The 25,071-nt window shown below is 38.9% G+C and overlaps 1 pseudogene; it reads right to left on the bottom strand.

The window, feature by feature from the left end:
* Positions 1–3,361: 3,361 nt before the first annotated feature.
* Positions 3,362–3,463, bottom strand: LOC128637133 (uncharacterized; annotated as a pseudogene).
* Between the last annotated feature and the right edge of the window lie 21,608 nt (positions 3,464–25,071).

Below are 25,071 nucleotides of genomic sequence, written 5' to 3'. Positions count from 1 at the left end.
CCGTAATGTCGTCTAGCGTAGAGGAACTAAGGTTCTCTTCAAGCGACTCAATCCAAAATGCTGCCGCAGCCGTAATCGGCGCGATACATGCAAGGGGTTGTAATATAAAACCTTGTTGAACAAACATTTTCTTAAGGTAACCCTCTAATTTTTTATCCATTGGATCTGAGAAAGCACAGCTATCCTCCACCGGGATAGTGGTACGCTTAGCTAAAGTAGAAACTGCTCCCTCCACCTTGGGAACCGTTTGCCATAAGTCCCGAGTGGTGGCGTCTATTGGAAACATCTTTCTAAATATTGGAGGGGGTGAGAACGGCACACCGGGTCTATCCCACTCCTTAGTAACAATTTCAGTTAGTCTCTTAGGTATAGGAAAAACGTCAGTACTCGCCGGTACCGCAAAGTATTTATCCAACCTACACAGTTTCTCTGGTATTGCAACGGTGTTACAATCGTTGAGAGCTGCTAAGACCTCCCCTAGTAGTACACGGAGGTTCTCCAATTTAAATTTAAAATTTGAAATATCTGAGTCCAATCTGTTTGGATCAGAACCGTCACCCACAGAATGAAGCTCTCCGTCCTCATGCTCTGCGAGCTGTGACGCAGTATCAGACATGGCCCTAGCATTGTCAGCGCACTCTGTTCTCACCCCAGAGTGATCACGCTTGCCTCTTAGTTCTGGTAATTTAGACAAAACTTCAGTCATAACAGTAGCCATATCTTGTAATGTTATCTGTAATGGCCGCCCAGATGTACTAGGCGCCAAAATATCACGCACCTCCCGGGCGGGAGATGCAGGTACTGTTGCGTGAGGCGAGTTAGTCGGCATAACTCTCCCCTCGCTGTTTGGTGAAATTTGTTCACATTGTACAGATTGACTTTTATTTAAAGTAGCATCAATACAGTTAGTACATAAATTTCTATTGGGCTCCACCTTGGCATTGGAACAAATGACACAGATATCTTCCTCTGAGTCAGACATGTTTAACACACTAGCAAAAAAACTTACAACTTGGTTATAATCTTTTTTAGCAAAAAAACGCACTGTGCCTCAAAGAGGTACTAACGATTAAATGACAGTTGAAATAATGAACTGAAAAACAGTTATAGCATCAAACTTTAAAACAACACAACTTTTAGCAAAGGTTTGTTCCCATTAGTAAAAAACAACACTAATTAAATTTGTACATAAGAAAACAAAACAACGTTTTTTATTCACAGTCACTATAAGAATTCTCACAGCTCTGCTGAGAGAATTTACCTCCCTTCAAAGAAGTTTGAAGACCCCTGAGATCTGTCAGAGATGAACCGGATCATGCAGGAAATATAAAAGTAGCTGACTGGAATTTTTTTGATGCGTAGCAAAGAGCGCCAAAAACGGCCCCTCCCTCTCCCACACAGCAGTGAAGAGAAACGAAACTGTCACAATTAAAGCAAAAAACTGCCAAGTGGAAAATAATGCCCAAATATTTATTCACACAGTACCTCAGCAATGTAAACGATTCTACATTCCAGCAAAAACGTTTAACATGAGAATAGTTATTAAAAGGATTAGTGACCTTTAACACAGTAGTTCCGGTGAAATACCATCCCCAGAATACTGAAGTGTATACATACATGTCATTTTAACGGTATGGCAGGCTTTTCTCATCAATTCCATTCAGAAAATAAAAACTGCCACATACCTCAATGCAGATTCATCTGCCCGCTGTCCCCTGATCTGAAGCCTTTACCTCCCTCAGATGGTCGAGAACAGCAATATGATCTTAACGACTCCGGTTAAAATCATAGTAAAAAAATCTCTGTCAGATTCTTCCTCAAACTCTGCCAGAGAAGTAATAACACGCTCCGGTGCTATTTTAAAATAACAAACTTTTGATTGAAGTCATAAAAACTAAGTATAATCACCATAGTCCTCTCACACATCCTATCTAGTCGTTGGGTGCAAGAGAATGACTGGGACTGACGTAGGGGGGAGGAGCTATATGCAGCTCTGCTGGGTGAATCCTCTTGCATTTCCTGTTGGGGAGGAGTTATATCCCAGAAGTAATGATGACCCGTGGACTGATCACACATAACAGAAGAAAAGTATATTAATATAACTGAGATAAGGAGCAGTCTGCAGTGGCTTAGATACAGGGTAATTACAGAGGTAAAAAGTATATTAATTTAACAGTGTTTGTTGTGCAAAACTGGGGAATCGGTAATAAAGGGATTATCTACCTTTTTAAACAACAACAAATCTGGAGTAGATTGTCCCTTTAAGTATTTTATTGTGACTGGAAAACGTGTATGTTGGCCTAAAACATAAACTGTTGTTTCACTGTTTGGCTGCTATAGAAGGGTGTTGTATATTGAATAGCTATGTCCTTTATAGGGGCAGATTCTCAAAATCTCTCTGACAAAGGGCAAGATTACACATTGCGCAGAAAATCAGTTGTGATAACACTGCACGCATTATGGCTTTTTCGCATTTGGGGTTGCACAGGCATTACAAGTTGCAAAATAACTTACTTTGCGCATCCGTTAAGCCGCTCAATCCAAACAGACAAATTGCGTGCGCGTTCCCCTATTCACCATAGAAATCAATGGAGAAGACAAAAAGATAAAAATAAACACTAAAACCCTAATCTGTGGCGCAAAGCCCTTGATATTTTTTCTCCTCGAAAAATGTACATGAAAATGCGAATATTTCATATTGTGAGAATATTTTCGTAACGGAATATGTTCTATTTATTTATAAATAAATATTTATCTTGCAATTAGAAACAGACTTAATGGGGGTGGGGAGAATAGATAAGCTACTATGGGCAGATAAACAGAATAGGCCTCAGAACATCAGACAGTACATTTCGATTATCCACACTACCTTCTTATGGGATAAGTTGACCAGGGTTTATCCTCTTATCAATGTTAGATCTAAAGTTACGCCCCTGGCCCCCCTCAACTCGATAATAAGTGTTCAAGTACAGAAAAAATGGGGAAAACAAAGGGTTATATAGAATTGCAGACACACTCATAAAACTGCTTGTTAGCACCACATAGCCTCTAACGCAAAACTCGTAATCTAGGTGAGTATTAACAAAATAAATAAAGGCACACACACACCTAGGTATTAATTGGAAGTCGCACACAAAAGTGAAATCAAATGGTTAAATGACCACTGCAAAATACAATTGCAGCTGTGATTTAACTCATCGATCACTAGAAACGCACATGCAGCATTTGACTATCACATACACATGGAAATAAAGAGATTACTGTTAAATGATATCTGTATAAAACACTTGCATGCACGCTTGCCAATGCCAATTTGTTTGTAATTTTGTATTATCTCCGACGAGCCTAGTTAGGGACAGATGTGAATGCCTTATATATTATACAGTATGTGTTGTAAAGGCCACTAGGACCTCTTCCATCCTTGTCAAGGGGAGTACTAACCTTCTCTCCTTTCAAACACAACAACAGAGTGTGGCTGAGATCCTTAAATACCACCGCAGAATGCTGAGAGGAAGTGAGTTATCAGGTGAATGATCACTTCCTCCCAGAGCTCCGTCTTCCAGGGGACATTTCCAGGGACATAATTTGTCCAGGGACAGTCTCCTCAATCGGGAAAGTCTGGTCACCCTATCATAGACAACAAAACACTATCCTATACACAATGAGGCCTATTTATGATAAGTTTTGCGGACCTGATCCGACAGTGCAGATCAAATCCGCAAGACCTCGCTGAATGCGGAGAGCAATATGTTCTCCATATTCAGCATTGCACCAGCAGCTCACAAGAGCTGCTGGTGCATCGCCGCCCCCTGCAGACTAGGGGGTGTTAATCAACCCGATCGTACTCGATTGGGTTGAATTCCGGCGATTCCTGTCCGCCTCATCAGAGCAGGCGGACAGGGTTATGGAGCAGCGGTCTTTAGACTGCTGCTCCATAACATGTGTGTCTGGTGAGTCTGAAGACTCACCAGAAACATGGGCCTCCATACGGAGCTTGATAAATGGGCCTCATAATGTAGAGTTAGGAACACCTGACCAGAATGTATGGTATCACTACCTAGAAGTTTAAATTAAGAATGCAAGAAAGTAAAAGGGACAGATAGGATACCAAATAATACTATATTCAAATCCCTTTGCATCTCAAAAGACCCTAGAAGAGGAATAATATTGTTGCTCTAAGCAATCTTTAATATCACTGATAGTAACAAAAAAATAATACTATGATAAAATGGGAACAGGATCTAGACAAATCCTGGACAGTGGAAACCTGGGTCTTGACCATCCAAAGGGGGTTGTTGTTTTCCCTAATGCTCAGCTAATAGAGAATTATCTAAAGGTACTTTATAAATTGTATGTCTATCCCACCAGATTTGCCAAATTAGGAGTAGAGAATCATTTATGTTACAGAGGGTGTGGAGAAGTCGGGTCATACCTACATATGTGGTGGCACTGTGAGAAAATTCAAAAGATCTGGGACCATATTTCAGCATATTTAAGTATAATATTAGAGAAAGAGATAATCCTAGCCCCAGAACAGGCTTTGCTTCAATTTCGCCCTGAGGGTATATTGAAAAGACACCTTAAGATGATAAATTTGATTTGTACTGTAATGAGGATCTGTATCGCTAAATTTTGGAAAATGAAACCCCTCATGTTTGCGTATATAGAAGGGAGAATAGAATATCATTATAACATGGTCAGTGCCACCGCATCGCTCCTGCATACTAATGACCGGTTCATTGAACAATGGGAGCCATATATCATGCATATAGAAAAGGTAAAAAGGGCCAGACAATTAAATAATCAAGTATTCTTAAATATAGAGACCCCTAGACGTTAAGAGACCTTGATTAAGGATCCCCTATCTAGTTAGAGGTATGAAAAGTAACAATAGAGGATAGTGCTCCTTCATGTAATCCAAGTTTCAGAGCACGTTGCGTTTGTGATCCAAAGAGAAGAGCTCCCCATTAAGATACGCTAGGAATGATAAGGAGATATTATTGTGCACTTGTATATGTTATGCTTAAAGTGTTTGAGAAACATTTGAAGACTGTATTGTTTTTGATTATGTTTTATATTTTTGTCTAAATGTTGTAAAATCAATAAAAATATTTAAAAAAAAAAATAAACAAAAGAATATTTCTCTATATATGTGATGATTTTAGAACTGATATATCTATTTATAGCGAGATATGTACATGATTATAGATATGTCTAGATAACTCGAGATCTATATGCGAATATTGCATAAGATTGTAATGTGAAATCGTTTCATTTCCTCCATAGCTAAACATATCTCTATATATATAAATGCATGGTTCTCTATGTATGTGTATGCAAGTCAATGTATTTCCCTGCGTCAGCTTTTTTTTTTCTAACACCTGAGATCTCCTATCTTTGAGCCCTTATAACTTTTGTGTGCAATATTTTTTAAATTAATTTTTATTAGACAGTGTTAATATTAGTGTAACGGTACTTTATAATGTATTTTTATTAGACAGTGTTAATATTAGTGTAACAGTACTTTATAATGTATTTTTTATTAGACAGTGTTAATATTAGTGTAACGGTACTTTATAATGTATTTTTATTAGACAGTGTTAATATTAGTGTAACGGTACTTTATAATGTATTTTTATTAGACAGTGTTAATATTAGTGTAACGGTACTTTATAATGTATTTTTATTAGACAGTGTTAATATTAGTGTAACGGTACTTTATAATGTATTTTTATTAGACAGTGTTAATATTAGTGTAACGGTACTTTATAATGTATTTTTTATTAGACAGTGTTAATATTAGTGTAACGGTACTTTATAGTGTATTTTTATTAGACAGTGTTAATATTAGTGTAACTGTACTTTATAATGTATTTTTATTAGACAGTGTTAATATTAGTGTAACGGTACTTTATAATGTATTTTTATTAGACAGTGTTAATATTAGTGTAACGGTACTTTATAATGTATTTTTATTAGACAGTGTTAATATTAGTGTAACGGTACTTTATAATGTATTTTTATTAGACAGTGTTAATATTAGTGTAACGTTACTTTATAATGTATTTTTATTAGACAGGGTTAATATTAGTGTAACGGTACTTTATAATGTATTTTTATTAGACAGGGTTAATATTAGTGTAACGGTACTTTATAATGTATTTTTATTAGACAGGGTTAATATTAGTGTAACGGTACTTTATAATGTATTTTTATTAGACAGTGTTAATATTAGTGTAACGGTACTTTATAATGTATTTTTATTAGACAGTGTTAATATTAGTGTAACGGTACTTTATAATGTATTTTTATTAGACAGTGTTAATATTAGTGTAACGGTACTTTATAATGTATTTTTTTTAGACAGTGTTAATATTAGTGTAACGGTACTTTATAATGTATTTTTATTAGACAGTGTTAATATTAGTGTAACGGTACTTTATAATGTATTTTTATTAGACAGTGTTAATATTAGTGTAACGGTACTTTATAATGTATTTTTATTAGACAGTGTTAATATTAGTGTAACGGTACTTTATAATGTATTTTTATTAGACAGTGTTAATATTAGTGTAACGGTACTTTATAATGCATTTTTATTAGACAGTGTTAATATTAGTGTAACGGTACTTTATAATGTATTTTTATTAGACAGTGTTAATATTAGTGTAACGGTACTTTATAATGTATTTTTATTAGACAGTGTTAATATTAGTGTAACGTTACTTTATAATGTATTTTTATTAGACAGGGTTAATATTAGTGTAACGGTACTTTATAATGTATTTTTATTAGACAGGGTTAATATTAGTGTAACGGTACTTTATAATGTATTTTTATTAGACAGGGTTAATATTAGTGTAACGGTACTTTATAATGTATTTTTATTAGACAGTGTTAATATTAGTGTAACGGTACTTTATAATGTATTTTTATTAGACAGTGTTAATATTAGTGTAACGGTACTTTATAATGTATTTTTATTAGACAGTGTTAATATTAGTGTAACGGTACTTTATAATGTATTTTTTTTAGACAGTGTTAATATTAGTGTAACGGTACTTTATAATGTATTTTTATTAGACAGTGTTAATATTAGTGTAACGGTACTTTATAATGTATTTTTATTAGACAGTGTTAATATTAGTGTAACGGTACTTTATAATGTATTTTTATTAGACAGTGTTAATATTAGTGTAACGGTACTTTATAATGTATTTTTGAAGTGTTTCGTGAAACTTTTTTTTTGCTGAAAACTGTTAACTACAGCTCTTTAAGCGCGGAAAAGATTGTTGCGTAAATGGCGAATGTGTTCATGCAATCGTGATTTCTCAAGACTTGTAATACCTGTGCAATGGAAAATGATTGCAAAAAGACCATATCGCGAGTGGAAAACCCATACTGCGCGACTTGTAATCTTGCCCATAGAGAGAGGTCATTAACTTATTTTACTGCGCAGTCTATTGTAAAGTCAGTGCCTCTCCTTCACATATATAATATCAGCATATTAGTGATCTCCCTTAGGCCCAGATTATTGAAATTGCTACAAATTGGCGAAATATACAAAGGGATCTGCTGCTATGTCGAGCATGCTTGTTGGAATATTCCAAGGTCCCGACATAACGGTATTGTCGAATAACTGCCGTCTGCCTAACCGCTAATCCTTACACCCCTAAACCGCAGTACACCAGGGACGAGATTACATATGTGGCGCAAGCTTCAGTGCAACTGCTGAAACCGGCACCACCCGTAATTTCACCTCGCACATAGGGGTATCACATAAACGGCGTCAGCAGTTCATAAAGTGCCGTAAGTCGGATAAACTAGCAATGTCCAGAAATGTGCGTAACTACAAATTTCTGGAGTCGCCAGTGACTTATGGCACTTTAGAAACTGCGGGCGCCTAAGAAAATAAAAAAAAAGTGAAATTTCCCGTAAAAGTCTAACCCGCCTCCCAAAAATAAACCTGACACGTAAAACCCCTATATCCACCATCAAACCCACATCGGAACTAATAATAAATGTATTAACCCCTAAACCGACAACCCCCCACAACGCAATATGCCTAATTAAACTATTAGCCCCTAATCCGCCATTCACCCACATCGCAATCTACCTAATAAAAGTATTAACCCCTAAATCCGCCACCCAACATCGCAAACTACCTAATAAATGTATTAACCCCTAATCCGCCATTCACCCACATCGCAAAGTCCCTATTAAAACTATTAACCCCTAATCTGCCATTAACCCACATTGCAAAGTACCTATTAAAACTATTAACCCCTAATCCACCATTAACCCACATCGCAACAAACCTTATATATCTATTAACCCCTAATCTGCCAAACCCACACAGCGCAATAATCCTATAAAACTATTTACTCCTAAACCACCAAACCCCCACAATGCAAATAACTATTCAAATTACTAAGCCCCCTAACCTAACACCCCTTAAATTAACCCCAATTACCTAAATTAAAAAATACTAAGTTACAAACAATTAAAATAAAAAAGCTAACATTACTTAAAAAAAAAAACTAAGAATAAATTAATCTAAGATTACAAAAAATAAAAAATTCTAACATTACATAAAATAATAAACCAAATGATCAAAAATTAAAAAATTAAACCTAATCCCTATGAAAATTAAAAAGGCCCACCAAAATAAAAACACCCCCTAATCTAATGCTAAACTACAAATAGCCCTTAAAAGGGCCTTTTGTAGGGCATTGCGCTAAATTAAACAGCTCTTTTACCTTAAAAAATACTAAGTCCCCCCATCTAACAGTAAAACCCCCCACCTACTAAACCTCCCAAAATAAAAAAAACTAACACTAAAAAATCATAAACTACCCATTGCCCCTAAAGGGGCATTTGCATGGGCATTGCCCTTAAAAGGGCATTCAGCTCTTTTACTGCCCTTAAAAGAGCATTCAGCTCTTTTACTGCCCTTAAAAGGGTATTTAGCTCTTTTTCAAAGGCCCATTAAATCCCTAATCTAAACCCCCCCCCCAAAAAAAAAAAAGCCTAAGTCTAACCCCAAATAGGTACTCACGGTTCCTAAAGTCTGGCGGTGAAGTCTTCTTTAAAGCAGCGATATCGTCTATCTTCTTCCAGGAACAAGCCGGCGCGGAGCGGAGCGCGGAACTGAAGACTGGTGACTGCGGAACTGAAGACTGGCGACCACAGAGCCATGGATCGTGGAGATCCTCTTTGAACAATCACCGCAACACAGTGAGGACTGAATTTAAGGTACGTATTTAAATATGGGGTTCAAATCAGCCAATAGGATTTCAGTAGCTCTCATACTATTGACTGATTTGAATTTAAAGACTCAAATCAGCCAATAGGAATGCAAGGTACCCCATATTTAAACGCGTACCTTGAATTTAATCCTCAGTGTGCGGCGGTGATCATACGAAGAGGATCTCAATGCTCCATGGCTCTGCGGTCACCGGTCTTCAATTCTGCGCCGGCTTGTTCCTAGAAGAAGATAGAAGATATCGCCACTTGGAAGAAGACTTCACCGCCGGACTTTAGGAACCGTGAGCACCTATTACTCTGTATCCTGTAGTGTTGTGCTTACTTCCTGGTTTGGTCAAAAGGGCACATTGAGGCTTCCATACAAAGACATTACATATCCCAAGAAGGAAAAGACGGAGGCTCAAAACTTGGAATGCCAGTGTTTATTCAGCAACGTTGCCAGGTACAAGGTGAATGACCAGGATGACACCTGGCGTGTTTCGCGCATGCGCACATGCGCTTCATCAGAGGCTGAAAACTCAAAGCGTAACACTACCTTTATACAGACCAACAGCCAATCAAATGTTTAAAAAGTAAATAATTTCAAGGCATCAAGTTAATGGTGCCAGAAACATAGGAACACGTGAGAAAGGCCGTTGGTATGTTCAAAGGCAAATATATCATATATTTATATTCAAATAAAAATTTACTCCAAAACATAAAAAGCATAACAATGCATAAATGTAAATAACAAATGCTGAAAAAGGAGAATCATAAGACATATAAAGAATATATAACCTTAAAAAGAATTTTATGAAAAAAATGTATAGTATAAAGTACGTTACTTATTTACTCGTGGCAGTTACATCCCAGATGCACATTCCTAACCACAAGAGCAAGTATCAGAAAAACACATAGAAAATATATATATGTAGGTAAATATGATGCCTAAGGTTAAAACAAAAAGTAAAAAATAAGAAACATATCTACCAAATCAAAAACAAAATAAAATAAAATGTAATTGAATATATACTTAACATGTCAATAGAGATCTCTAGAAAAAACAAGCTAGAGGCCAATATGGGATGGTAGAAGTGGATCCTCAAGCTCTCAAAAAGATCTCAATATAATTAATAAAAAAATAAGAAATGAAAAATATATGATAAAAAATATTATAGTCATACTATAAGGAGAAAAGTAGTAAACTAACATGGAACAGACTTGGTGAGATAGTAATAGAAGCTTGGGCGTATTTTGACCTTTATCTATTCTCATAGATTACGATTTAACTATTCAGTAAATAGGTCTACGTCCATTCATGTGGGGGTTAGACTTGGGCTTTTTTTTTATTTTATTTTATTTATTTTAAATTAGGGATTTAATGGGCCTTTGAAAAAGAGCTGAATGCCCTTTTAAAGGCAGTAAAAAAATTAGGGATTTAATGGGCCTTTGAAAAAGAGCTGAATGCCCTTTTAAAGGCAGTAAAAGAGCTAAATGCCCTTTTAAGGGCAATGTCCATACAAATGCCCCTTTAGGGGCAATGGTAGTTTATGATTTTTTTAGTGTTAGTTTTTTTATTTTGGGAGGTTTGGTGGGTGGGTTTTACTGTTAGTGGGGGGACATAGTATTTTTTAAGGTAAAAGAGCTGTTTAACTTAGGGCAATGCCCTACAAAAGGCCCTTTTAAGGGCTATTGGTAGTTTAGCATTAGATTAGGGGGTGTTTTTATTTTGGGGGGGCTTTTTTATTTTCATAGGGATTAGGTTTATTTTTTTATTATTTTTGATAATTTGGTTTATTATTTTATGTAATGTTAGAATTTTTATTTTTTGTAGTCTTAGATTAATTCAATTTTAGTTTTTTTTTATTTTGAAGTAATGTTAGCTTTTTTTATTTTAATTGTTTGTAACTTAGTATTTTTTAATGTAGGTAATTAGGGTTAATTTAGGGGGTGTTAGGTTAGCTTAGTAATTTAATAAATTATTTTCGTTGTGGGGGTTTGGCGGACTAGGGGTTAATAGATTTATTAGGTTTTTTGTTATGTGGGTTAATGGTGGATTAGGGGTTAATAGGTTAATTAAGTTTATTGCGTTGGTGGGGGGATGGTGGTTTAGGGGTTAATAATTTTAATAGGCATTTTGCGATATGGGTGAATGGCGAATTAGGGGTTAATAGTTTATTAAGGTATATTGCGTTGTGGGGTGATGGTGGTTTAGGGGTTAATCACATTCACCTAGATTACAAGTTTTGCGCTAAACCAGGTGCGAAACTAAAGCCAAAAAAGTTGTGTTATTTCACTCTCCATAGCGCTGCCATTATGAGTTACTGAAAAGCCTCCTTGTGCGTGCGATATGGTGGCGTTAAGATCCATACCGCACAAAATCCAAGGGCTGCTTTGACGTTCCCCCATAGACATCAATGGGGAGAGAGTGTTAAAAAAAACAAAACACCTGAAGTGCAGAATGAAAATTCTCTGTAATGCAACCCCATTAATGTCTAGGGGAAAAAAAAGTTAAGTTTAAACCTAACACCCTAACATAAACCCCAAGTCTTAACACCCCTATTCTGCCGCCCGACATTGCCGACACCTAAATAAAGTTATTAACCCCTAACCTGCCGCTCCCGACATCGCCAACACTAATAAAAGTTATTAACCCCTATTCTGCTGCTCCCCGACATCACTGCCACTATAATAAAGTTATTAACCCCTAATCTGCCGCTCCCGACATCGCCGACACTAATAAAAGTTATTAACCCCTATTCTGCCGCTCCCCGACATCACCGCCACTATAATAAAGTTATTAACCCCTATTCCGCCGCTCTCCGACATCGCAACACTATAATAAACCTATTAACCCCTAAACCTCCGGCCTCCCACATCTCTGCAATTAAATAAACCTATTAACTCCTAAACCTCCGGCCACCCACATCTCCGCCACTAAATAATCCTATTAACCCCTAAACCTCCGGCCTCCCACATCTCCGCCACTAAATAAACCTATTAACCCATAAACCGCCAACCCCCACAACGCAAAACACTAAATTAAACTATTAACCCCTAAAACTAACACCCCCTAACTTTAAATTAAAATTACAATATAACTAAATTTAAATAAATAAAAACTTACCTGTGAAATAAAAATAAACCTAACATTAAACTATTAATTAACCTAACATAACTATTCTAATAAAATAAAAAAACTACCAATTACAAAATCTAAATTACAAATTTAAAAAAAAACCAACACTACAAGAAAAATTAAAAATCTAAAATTACAAAAATAATAAACAATACGCTTACAAAAAATAATAAATGAAATTATCAAAAATAAAAACAATTACACCTAATCTAATAGCCTTATAAAAATAAAAAAGCCCCAAAATAAAAACACCCCCTAGCCTACAATAAACTACCAATAGCCCTTAAAAGGGCCTTTTTGTAGGGCATTGCCCTACAAAAAAAATACAAAGTCCCCCCAACAGTAAAACCCACCACCCAACCAACCCCCCCAAAATAAAAAAAACCTAACTCTAAAATAAACCTAAGCTACCCATTGCCCATAAAGGGGCATTTGTATGGGCAATCAGCTCTTTTTCATTGCCCTTAAAGGGACATTAAACCCAAATTTTTTCTTTCATGACTCAGATGTAGAATACCATTTTAAATAACTTTCGAATTTACTTCTATTATCTATTTTGCTTCAATCTCTTGATATTCTTTCCTGAAAAGCATATCTAGATAGGCTCAGTAGCTTCTGATTGGTGGCTGCACTTAGATGCCTCATGTGATTGGCTCACCTATGTGTATTGCTATTTCTTTAACAAAAGATATCTAAAGAATGAAGCAAATTAGATAATAGAAGTAAATAGGAATGTTGTTTAAAATTGTATTTTCTATCTGAATCATGAAAGAAAATGTTGTGGTTTAATGTCCCTTTAAAAGGGCATTTAGCTCTTTTTCAAAAGCCCAAACCCTAATCTGAAAAAAAAAACACCCAAAAAAAAAACAAAAAACTAACACTAACCCCAGAATATCTACTCATGGTTGCTGAAGTCTGGACATCGAGGAGGTGAGAAGTCTTCCTCCAGGCGGCGACATCTTCATCCATCGCGGGGGCGTCTTCTATCTTCATCCCGGCGACGCAGATTGGTGCGGTGAAGACATCCAGCGCGGAGCGTCCTCTTCATACGGTCCCCACCGTACACTGAAGCTTCAATGCAAGGTAGCCTTTTCAAAATAGCGTACCTTGCATTCCTATAGGCTGATTTGATTCTTCAAATTCAAATCAGTCAATAGGATTAGAGCTTCTAAAATCCTATTGGCTGTTCAAAATAGCCAACAGAATGAGAGATACTGAAATCCTATTGGCTGTTTATATGAGCTAATAGGATTTCAGCAGCTCTCATCCTATTGGCTGTTTGAACAGCCAATCAGATTTTAGAAGCTCACATCCTATTGGCTGATTTGAATTTGAAGAATCAAATCAGCCAATAGGAATGCAAGGTACCCCATTTTGAAACGGCTACCTTGCATTGAAGCTTCAGTGTACTGCGGGGACCGTATGAAGAGGACGCTCTGCGCTGGATGTCTCTGGAAGTTAGAAGACGCCCCCGCAATGGATGAAGATGTCGCCGCCTGGATGAAGACTTCTCGCCGTCTGGATGTCCGGACTTCAGCAACCGTGAGTAGATATTCTGTCGTTAGTGTTAGGTATTTTTTTTATCGGAACAGCCAATAGAATGCGAGCTCAATCTGATTGGCTGATTGGATCAGCCAATCGGATTGAACTTGATTCTGATTGGCTGATTCCATCAGCCAATCAGAATATTCCTACCTTAATTCCGATTGGCTGATAGAATCCTATCAGCCAATCGGAATTTGAGGGACGCCATCTTGGATGACGTCCCTTAAAGGAACCGTCATTCTGCAGTTGGACGTCGCCGGAAGAAGATGGGTCCGCGGTGGAGGTCTTCAGGATGGAGCCGGTCGTCATCGGATGAAGATAGAAGATGCCGCTTGGATCAAGATGGTTGCCGGTCCGGATCGCCTCTTCTTCCCGGATAGGATGAAGACTTTGGAGCCTCTTCTGGACCTCTTCAGGCACCGGATGATGGATCGCCAACCCCCGCTTGGGTTGGATGAAGATTTTGGAGCCAGGACGGATCGGTGATACCTGGTGAGGTGAAGACAAGGTAGGATGATCTTCAGGGGCTTAGTGTTAGGTTTATTTAAGGGGGGTTTGGGTTAGATTAGGGGTATGTGGGTGGTGGGTTGTAATGTTGGGGGGGGTATTGTATGTTTTTTTTTTACAGGCAAAAGAGCTGAACTTCTTGGGGCATGCCCCGCAAAGGGCCCTGTTCAGGGCTGGTAAGGTAAAAGAGCTTTTAACTTTAGTAATTTAGAATAGGGTAGGGCATTTTTTATTTTGGGGGGCTTTGTTGTTTTATTAGGGGGCTTAGAGTAGGTGTAATTAGTTTAAAATTGTTGTAATATTTTTCTTATGTTTGTAGATATTTTTTTATTTTTTGTAACTTAGTTCTTTTTTATTTTTTGTACTTTAGCAAGTTTATTTAATTGTATTTATTTGTAGGAATTGTATTTAATTAATTTATTGATAGTGTAGTGTTAGGTTAATTGTAGGTAGTTTATTTAATTAATTTATTGATAGTGTAGTGTTAGGTTAATTGTAGGTAATTGTAGGTAGTTTATTTAATTAATTTATTGATAGTGTAGTGTTAGTTTTAATTGTAACTTAGGTTAGGATTTATTTTACAGGTAAATTTGTAATTATTTTAACTATTTTAGCTATTAAATAGTTCTTAACTATTTAATAGCTATTGTACCTGGTTAAAATAAATACAAAGTTACCTGTAAAATAAATATAAATCCTAAAATAGCTATAATATAAATATAATTTATATTGTAGCTATATTAGGATTTATTTTACAGGTAAGTATTTAGCTTTAAATAGGAATAATTTATTTAATAAGAGTTAATTAATTTAGTTAGATTTAAATTATATTTAATTTAGGGGGTGTTAGTGTTAGGGTTAGACTTAGCTTTAGGGGTTAATACATTTATTAGAATAGCGGTGAGCTCCGGTCGGCAGATTAGGGGTTAATAATTGAAGTTAGGTGTCGGCGATGTTAGGGAGGGCAGATTAGGGGTTAATACTATTTAATATAGGGTTAGTGAGGCGGATTAGGGGTTAATAACTTTATTATAGTAGCGCTCAGGTCCGGTCGGCAGATTAGGGGTTAATAAGTGTAGGCAGGTGGAGGCGACGTTGAGGGGGGCAGATTAGGGGTTAATAAATATAATATAGGGGTCGGCGGTGTTAGGGGCAGCAGATTAGGGGTACATAAGGATAACGTAGGTGGCGGCGCTTTGCAGTCGGCAGATTAGGGGTTAATTATTGTAGGTAGGTGGAGGCGACGTTGTGGGGGGCAGATTAGGGGTTAATAAATATAATATAGGGGTCGGCGATGTTAGGGAACCAGATTAGGGGTACATAGGGATAATGTAAGTAGCGGCGGTTTACGGAGCGGCAGATTAGGGGTTAAAAATAATATGCAGGGGTCAGCGATAGCGGGGGCGGCAGATTAGGGGTTAATAAGTGTAAGGTTAGGGGTGTTTAGACTCGGGGTACATGTTAGAGTGTTAAGTGCAGACGTAGGAAGGGTTACCGCATAGCAAACAATGGGGCTGCGTTAGGAGCTGAACGCGGCTTTTTTGCAGGTGTTAGGTTTTTTTTTCAGCTCAAACAGCCCCATTGTTTCCTATGGGGGAATCGTGCACAAGCACGTTTTTGAGGCTGGCCGCATCCGTAAGCAACTCTGGTATCGAGAGTTGAAGCTGCGTTAAAAATGCTCTACGCTCCTTTTTTGGAGCCTAACGCAGCCTTTATGTGGACTCTCAATACCAGAGTTATTTTTATGGTGCGGCCAGAAAAAAGCCGGCGTTAGTTTTTCGGGTCGTTACCGACAAAACTCCAAATCTAGCCGTATTTATTTTAATATAGTTATATTGTCATTTTAATTTAAAGTTAGAGGGGTGTTCGGTTTAGGGGTTAATAGATAGGCCCCTATTTATCAAGGTCTGTCGGACCTGATCCGACAGTGCGGATCAGGTCCGACAGACCTCGCAGAATACGGCGAGCAATACGCTCTCCGTATTCAGCATTGCACCAGCAGCTCACAAGAGCTGCTGGTGCAACGCCGCCCCCTGCAGACTCGCGGCCAATCGGACGCCAGCAGGGGGGTGTCAATCAACCCGATCGTACTTTATCGTACTATAATAAAGTTATTAACCCCTAATCTGCCGCTCCCGACATCGCCGACACTAATAAAAGTTATTAACCCCTATTCTGCCGCTCCCCGACATCACCGCCACTATAATAAAGTTATTAACCCCTATTCCGCCGCTCTCCGACATCGCAACACTATAATAAACCTATTAACCCCTAAACCTCCGGCCTCCCACATCTCTGCAATTAAATAAACCTATTAACTCCTAAACCTCCGGCCACCCACATCTCCGCCACTAAATAATCCTATTAACCCCTAAACCTCCGGCCTCCCACATCTCCGCCACTAAATAAACCTATTAACCCATAAACCGCCAACCCCCACAACGCAAAACACTAAATTAAACTATTAACCCCTAAAACTAACACCCCCTAACTTTAAATTAAAATTACAATATAACTAAATTTAAATAAATAAAAACTTACCTGTGAAATAAAAATAAACCTAACATTAAACTATTAATTAACCTAACATAACTATTCTAATAAAATAAAAAAACTACCAATTACAAAATCTAAATTACAAATTTAAAAAAAAACCAACACTACAAGAAAAATTAAAAATCTAAAATTACAAAAATAATAAACAATACGCTTACAAAAAATAATAAATGAAATTATCAAAAATAAAAACAATTACACCTAATCTAATAGCCTTATAAAAATAAAAAAGCCCCAAAATAAAAACACCCCCTAGCCTACAATAAACTACCAATAGCCCTTAAAAGGGCCTTTTTGTAGGGCATTGCCCTACAAAAAAAATACAAAGTCCCCCCAACAGTAAAACCCACCACCCAACCAACCCCCCCAAAATAAAAAAAACCTAACTCTAAAATAAACCTAAGCTACCCATTGCCCATAAAGGGGCATTTGTATGGGCAATCAGCTCTTTTTCATTGCCCTTAAAGGGACATTAAACCCAAATTTTTTCTTTCATGACTCAGATGTAGAATACCATTTTAAATAACTTTCGAATTTACTTCTATTATCTATTTTGCTTCAATCTCTTGATATTCTTTCCTGAAAAGCATATCTAGATAGGCTCAGTAGCTTCTGATTGGTGGCTGCACTTAGATGCCTCATGTGATTGGCTCACCTATGTGTATTGCTATTTCTTTAACAAAAGATATCTAAAGAATGAAGCAAATTAGATAATAGAAGTAAATAGGAATGTTGTTTAAAATTGTATTTTCTATCTGAATCATGAAAGAAAATGTTGTGGTTTAATGTCCCTTTAAAAGGGCATTTAGCTCTTTTTCAAAAGCCCAAACCCTAATCTGAAAAAAAAAAACACCCAAAAAAAAAAACAAAAAACTAACACTAACCCCAGAATATCTACTCATGGTTGCTGAAGTCTGGACATCGAGGAGGTGAGAAGTCTTCCTCCAGGCGGCGACATCTTCATCCATCGCGGGGGCGTCTTCTATCTTCATCCCGGCGACGCAGATTGGTGCGGTGAAGACATCCAGCGCGGAGCGTCCTCTTCATACGGTCCCCACCGTACACTGAAGCTTCAATGCAAGGTAGCCTTTTCAAAATAGCGTACCTTGCATTCCTATAGGCTGATTTGATTCTTCAAATTCAAATCAGTCAATAGGATTAGAGCTTCTAAAATCCTATTGGCTGTTCAAAATAGCCAACAGAATGAGAGATACTGAAATCCTATTGGCTGTTTATATGAGCTAATAGGATTTCAGCAGCTCTCATCCTATTGGCTGTTTGAACAGCCAATCAGATTTTAGAAGCTCACATCCTATTGGCTGATTTGAATTTGAAGAATCAAATCAGCCAATAGGAATGCAAGGTACCCCATTTTGAAACGGCTACCTTGCATTGAAGCTTCAGTGTACTGCGGGGACCGTATGAAGAGGACGCTCTGCGCTGGATGTCTCTGGAAGTTAGAAGACGCCCCCGCAATGGATGAAGATGTCGCCGCCTGGATGAAGACTTCTCGCCGTCTGGATGTCCGGACTTCAGCAACCGTGAGTAGATATTCTGTCGTTAGTGTTAGGTATTTTTTTTATCGGAACAGCCAATAGAATGCGAGCTCAATCTGATTGGCTGATTGGATCAGCCAATCGGATTGAACTTGATTCTGATTGGCTGATTCCATCAGCCAATCAGAATATTCCTACCTTAATTCCGATTGGCTGATAGAATCCTATCAGCCAATCGGAATTTGAGGGACGCCATCTTGGATGACGTCCCTTAAAGGAACCGTCATTCTGCAGTTGGACGTCGCCGGAAGAAGATGGGTCCGCGGTGGAGGTCTTCAGGATGGAGCCGGTCGTCATCGGATGAAGATAGAAGATGCCGCTTGGATCAAGATGGTTGCCGGTCCGGATCGCCTCTTCTTCCCGGATAGGATGAAGACTTTGGAGCCTCTTCTGGACCTCTTCAGGCACCGGATGATGGATCGCCAACCCCCGCTTGGGTTGGATGAAGATTTTGGAGCCAGGACGGATCGGTGATACCTGGTGAGGTGAAGACAAGGTAGGATGATCTTCAGGGGCTTAGTGTTAGGTTTATTTAAGGGGGGTTTGGGTTAGATTAGGGGTATGTGGGTGGTGGGTTGTAATGTTGGGGGGGGTATTGTATGTTTTTTTTTTACAGGCAAAAGAGCTGAACTTCTTGGGGCATGCCCCGCAAAGGGCCCTGTTCAGGGCTGGTAAGGTAAAAGAGCTTTTAACTTTAGTAATTTAGAATAGGGTAGGGCATTTTTTATTTTGGGGGGCTTTGTTGTTTTATTAGGGGGCTTAGAGTAGGTGTAATTAGTTTAAAATTGTTGTAATATTTTTCTTATGTTTGTAGATATTTTTTTATTTTTTGTAACTTAGTTCTTTTTTATTTTTTGTACTTTAGCAAGTTTATTTAATTGTATTTATTTGTAGGAATTGTATTTAATTAATTTATTGATAGTGTAGTGTTAGGTTAATTGTAGGTAGTTTATTTAATTAATTTATTGATAGTGTAGTGTTAGGTTAATTGTAGGTAATTGTAGGTAGTTTATTTAATTAATTTATTGATAGTGTAGTGTTAGTTTTAATTGTAACTTAGGTTAGGATTTATTTTACAGGTAAATTTGTAATTATTTTAACTATTTTAGCTATTAAATAGTTCTTAACTATTTAATAGCTATTGTACCTGGTTAAAATAAATACAAAGTTACCTGTAAAATAAATATAAATCCTAAAATAGCTATAATATAAATATAATTTATATTGTAGCTATATTAGGATTTATTTTACAGGTAAGTATTTAGCTTTAAATAGGAATAATTTATTTAATAAGAGTTAATTAATTTAGTTAGATTTAAATTATATTTAATTTAGGGGGTGTTAGTGTTAGGGTTAGACTTAGCTTTAGGGGTTAATACATTTATTAGAATAGCGGTGAGCTCCGGTCGGCAGATTAGGGGTTAATAATTGAAGTTAGGTGTCGGCGATGTTAGGGAGGGCAGATTAGGGGTTAATACTATTTAATATAGGGTTAGTGAGGCGGATTAGGGGTTAATAACTTTATTATAGTAGCGCTCAGGTCCGGTCGGCAGATTAGGGGTTAATAAGTGTAGGCAGGTGGAGGCGACGTTGAGGGGGGCAGATTAGGGGTTAATAAATATAATATAGGGGTCGGCGGTGTTAGGGGCAGCAGATTAGGGGTACATAAGGATAACGTAGGTGGCGGCGCTTTGCAGTCGGCAGATTAGGGGTTAATTATTGTAGGTAGGTGGAGGCGACGTTGTGGGGGGCAGATTAGGGGTTAATAAATATAATATAGGGGTCGGCGATGTTAGGGAACCAGATTAGGGGTACATAGGGATAATGTAAGTAGCGGCGGTTTACGGAGCGGCAGATTAGGGGTTAAAAATAATATGCAGGGGTCAGCGATAGCGGGGGCGGCAGATTAGGGGTTAATAAGTGTAAGGTTAGGGGTGTTTAGACTCGGGGTACATGTTAGAGTGTTAAGTGCAGACGTAGGAAGGGTTACCGCATAGCAAACAATGGGGCTGCGTTAGGAGCTGAACGCGGCTTTTTTGCAGGTGTTAGGTTTTTTTTCAGCTCAAACAGCCCCATTGTTTCCTATGGGGGAATCGTGCACAAGCACGTTTTTGAGGCTGGCCGCATCCGTAAGCAACTCTGGTATCGAGAGTTGAAGCTGCGTTAAAAATGCTCTACGCTCCTTTTTTGGAGCCTAACGCAGCCTTTATGTGGACTCTCAATACCAGAGTTATTTTTATGGTGCGGCCAGAAAAAAGCCGGCGTTAGTTTTTCGGGTCGTTACCGACAAAACTCCAAATCTAGCCGTATTTATTTTAATATAGTTATATTGTCATTTTAATTTAAAGTTAGAGGGGTGTTCGGTTTAGGGGTTAATAGATAGGCCCCTATTTATCAAGGTCTGTCGGACCTGATCCGACAGTGCGGATCAGGTCCGACAGACCTCGCAGAATACGGCGAGCAATACGCTCTCCGTATTCAGCATTGCACCAGCAGCTCACAAGAGCTGCTGGTGCAACGCCGCCCCCTGCAGACTCGCGGCCAATCGGACGCCAGCAGGGGGGTGTCAATCAACCCGATCGTACTCGATCGGGTTGATTTCCGGCGATGTCTGTCCGCCTGCTCAGAGCAGGCGGACAGGTTATGGAGCATCGGTCTTTGTGACCGCTGCTTCATAACTGCTGTTTCTAGCGAGCCTGCAGGCTCGCCAGAAACACGGGGCATCAAGCTCCATACGGAGCTTGATGAATATGCCCCTTAGTGTTTTGCGATGTGGGAGGCCGGAGGTTTAGGAGTTAACTTTATTATAGTGGCAGTGATGTCGGGGAGCGGCGGAATAGGGGTTAATAATTTTTATTAGTGTCAGTGATGTTGAGAGCAGCAGATTAGGGGTGAATACATTTATTTAATAGTCGCGATGTGGGTGGGCGGCAGATTAGGTGTTAATAGGTTTAACAGTGTTTGCGATGCGGGAGGGTGGCGGTTTAGAGGTTAATAGATAGTTTACGGGTGTTAGTGTACTTTGTAACACTTTAGTTATGAGTTTTGTGAAACATTTTTGTTGCACAAAACTCATAACTACTACTTTCAGATGGTGGTATGGATCGTGTCGGTATAGGCTGTAACGCAAGCATTTTAGCCTCACCGCACAACCTGTAATACCGGCGCTATTTTTAGTGCAGAATGGACGTTGCGTTACAGGCTAAAATGCTTGTGGTATGGCAATAGCTGCGTTACTGCCATTACGCTGAAATTACAATATTTCAGCGTTAAAAGCCATAACGCAGAACTCGTAATCTACCTGATAATTAGGTATATAGCGTTGTGCGGGAGTTGGCGGAATAGGGGTTAATAGGTTAATGAGATGTTTTGCCATGAGGGGGTTGGCGGATTAGGGGTTAATATAGTTTATTAGTTGTTGCGTTGGGGGTTGGCGGTTGACAGGTAGATAGATATTACGCATGTGTTAGGTATTAGTTATTTTCAGGAGGTAGATAGATATTGTGCGTGCGTTAGGTGTTAGTCATTATTTTGAGGGGGTTACGGTGCTTACATACTCAGCGTAAGGCTTGCTGCATCTGCCTATGTGTTGCGAGGTGAAAATGGAGTAAAATGTCTCCATTTTCGCAGTGTAAGTCCTTGCGCTTAATATGTGATACCGATTTGCGACACAGTTCTATGTTAGCTTATTGGAGTAAAAATTGCGGGTGAAATATACCCACCGCATTTATATGCGGCATTGTATATGTGATACCAAAACCGTGTATAAACCGGCATCGCTGACTTTTGCGGGCGACGTCGCATATGTAATCTTGCCCCACGATTGCAAACTCACTCTAAACTAAAAAATATCTATCGATAAAATAGCTAGGGGCTATTGTAATCTTTTTTAGAGTTAGTTTTTTTTTATTTTGGGGGCCTTTCTTATTTTGTTTGAGGCATGTAGTTGAAAGTATTGATTAATAATTAATATAGGTTTAAACTATAAAGGGATATTTATTAATAATATTTCTAATATTTTGAAAGGCAAAAAAATAATGTATATATTAAAGCAGTCGACTTCCTGTGACATCACCACACATTTAATAGTTATTTTTGGCGTTGAGATATAATTGCTCTGGGAGCCTGCCCTCCCCTGTAGTGTCGTCCTGGCATGGGCATCTGTGGCACAACACCTGATGTATTTATATCCTTTGTTGAAAAGCATATCTAGGTAAGCTCAGGAGCCGCTATACATTACTAGGTACAAGCTGCTGATTGGTGGCTGCACCTATATGCCTCTTGTCATTGGCTCACCTGATGTGCCCAGCTAACTCCCAGTAATACATTAGCCTAACAACGTATGCTTTTCAACAATGGTTACCAAGAGAACAAAGAAAATTAGCTTTAGAAAGTGGTGCAAAACTGCTGCTTTACCGGAATCATGAAAGTTTAATTGTAACTTTACTTCCCCATTAAACATTGTGTGACTGAGAGAGGTATAATGCATTGTGATGCTGGGACCATGATACAGCTGAGATGAAGCTTAGACAATATTTAACCCCACGGCTGACAGAGTGGGCTTGCTAGATGCATTGCAATATGCTAAGCTCTGCCTGCCAGCCAAGGGGGTTAAATACATCCCGCTCACAACAACAATGGTATCCATCTTTATAATCGTTCATAAACCCAGCGCCTCTATGTGTTAACCCCAGAGTATTGGAATGCATATCTTCACCATGTCTGGGGCAGCCATAATGGGGGGGGGGGGGCTCCAGCTGCAGTCTGGGGTCCAGCACACAATAGACCCTTTGTCACTTGGTCTTCAAAGTCTGCATGGAAACCTATTCACATAGCCTGCAGCTGCGGCCATGCTCAGAAGCGCAGAAGAATGGCTAGCAAGAAAGCTGTATAGGCTGTAAACAAGCACGGACTATCAACCACTGTCCCAGCTGCAAACAGTGAAAAAGGAATACAGCCCCAGATTTATTTATTAAATCAAACCCATTGTAATAAAAAGTCTAAGAATGAGCAGTGAAAGCTCAGATCACATTTGTACAACCACTGATAACTACCTGAGCACACACAGGAAAATGACTAAAATGCGTAGGGAAAAAAACAAAAACATTGCATCATAGTTAATGGTAAAGAGCTACTGAAAAATAATGTAGATAAACAAATGCTTTTTTTCTATGTAAAATTAATTTCTCACTGAAGCTTTGAGTATGAAAATAATATATATTGTTAATGTAAATATTAATTTACTGTTGGATTAAACTAGACAAGAGGTCCAGAATCAAAGTTAGAGGGAAGAAGATGAGAAAAGTGGAAGAGAGAGGGAATGAGAGATAAGGAAAGAGATATAGAGAGAGAGGAAGAGAAGAGAGGGGGAGGGAGAGGGTGAAAGATAGAGAAAAGGGTGAGAGTTAGTGCGAGGTAGTGAAAAAGAGACAAAGAAAGGGAGTGAGAGAGGAAGAGAGAGAAAGAAAGAGAGAGAGAAAGAAAGAGAGAGAGAGAAAAAGAGAGAGAGAGAAAGAAAAAAAGAGTGAGAGAAAGAGAGAGAAAGAAATAAAAAAATAAAAAAAGAGAACCCAGAACCTGCACAGTGAGGGGCACAGCTCTCACACTCAGAACCTGCACAGTGAAGTACACAACTCTCACACTCAGAACCTGCACAGTGAGGGGCACAACTCTCACACTCAGAACCTGCACAGTGAAGTATACACAGCTCTCACACTCAGAACCTGCGCAGTGAGGGGCACAGCTCTCACATTCAGAACCTGCACAGTAAGGGGCATAGCTCTCACACTCAGAACCTGCACAGTGAGGTACACAGCTCTCTGACCCATAACCTACACAGTGAGGGGCACAGCTCTTACACCCAGAACCTGCACAGAGAGGGGCACAGCTCTCATACCCAGAACCTGCACAGTGAGGGGCACAGCTCTCATACCCAGAACCTGCACAGTGAGGGGCACAGCTCGTACACCCAGAACCTGCACAGTGAGGGGCACAGCTCTCATACACAGAACCTGCACAGTGAGGGGCACAGCTCTCATACCCAGAACCTGCACAGTGAGGGGCACAGCTCTCACACCCAGAACCTGCACAGTGAGGGGCACAGCTCTCACACTCAGAACCTGCACAGTGAAGGGCACAACTCTCACACCCAGAACCTACACAGTGAGGGGCACAGCTCTCATACCCAGAACTTGCACAGTGAGGGGCACAGCTCTCACACCCAGAACCTGCACAGTGAGGGGCACAGCTCTCATACACAGAACCTGCACAGTGAGGGGCACAGCTCTCACACCCAGAACCTACACAGTGAGAGGCACAGCTCTCACACCCAGAACCTGCACAGTGAGGGGCACAGCTCGTACACCCAGAACCTGCACAGTGAGGTGCACAGCTCTCACACCCAGAGCCTACACAGTGAGAGGCACAGCTCTCATACCCAGAACTTGCACAGTGAGGGGCACAGCTCGTACACCCAGAACCTGCACAGTGAGGGGCACAGCTCTCACACCCAGAACCTGCACA

This window comes from Bombina bombina, chromosome 7 (assembly GCF_027579735.1).
Source record: "Bombina bombina isolate aBomBom1 chromosome 7, aBomBom1.pri, whole genome shotgun sequence".
NCBI lineage: Eukaryota > Metazoa > Chordata > Amphibia > Anura > Bombinatoridae > Bombina > Bombina bombina.
This window is presented reverse-complemented; position numbering and strand designations above follow the sequence as displayed.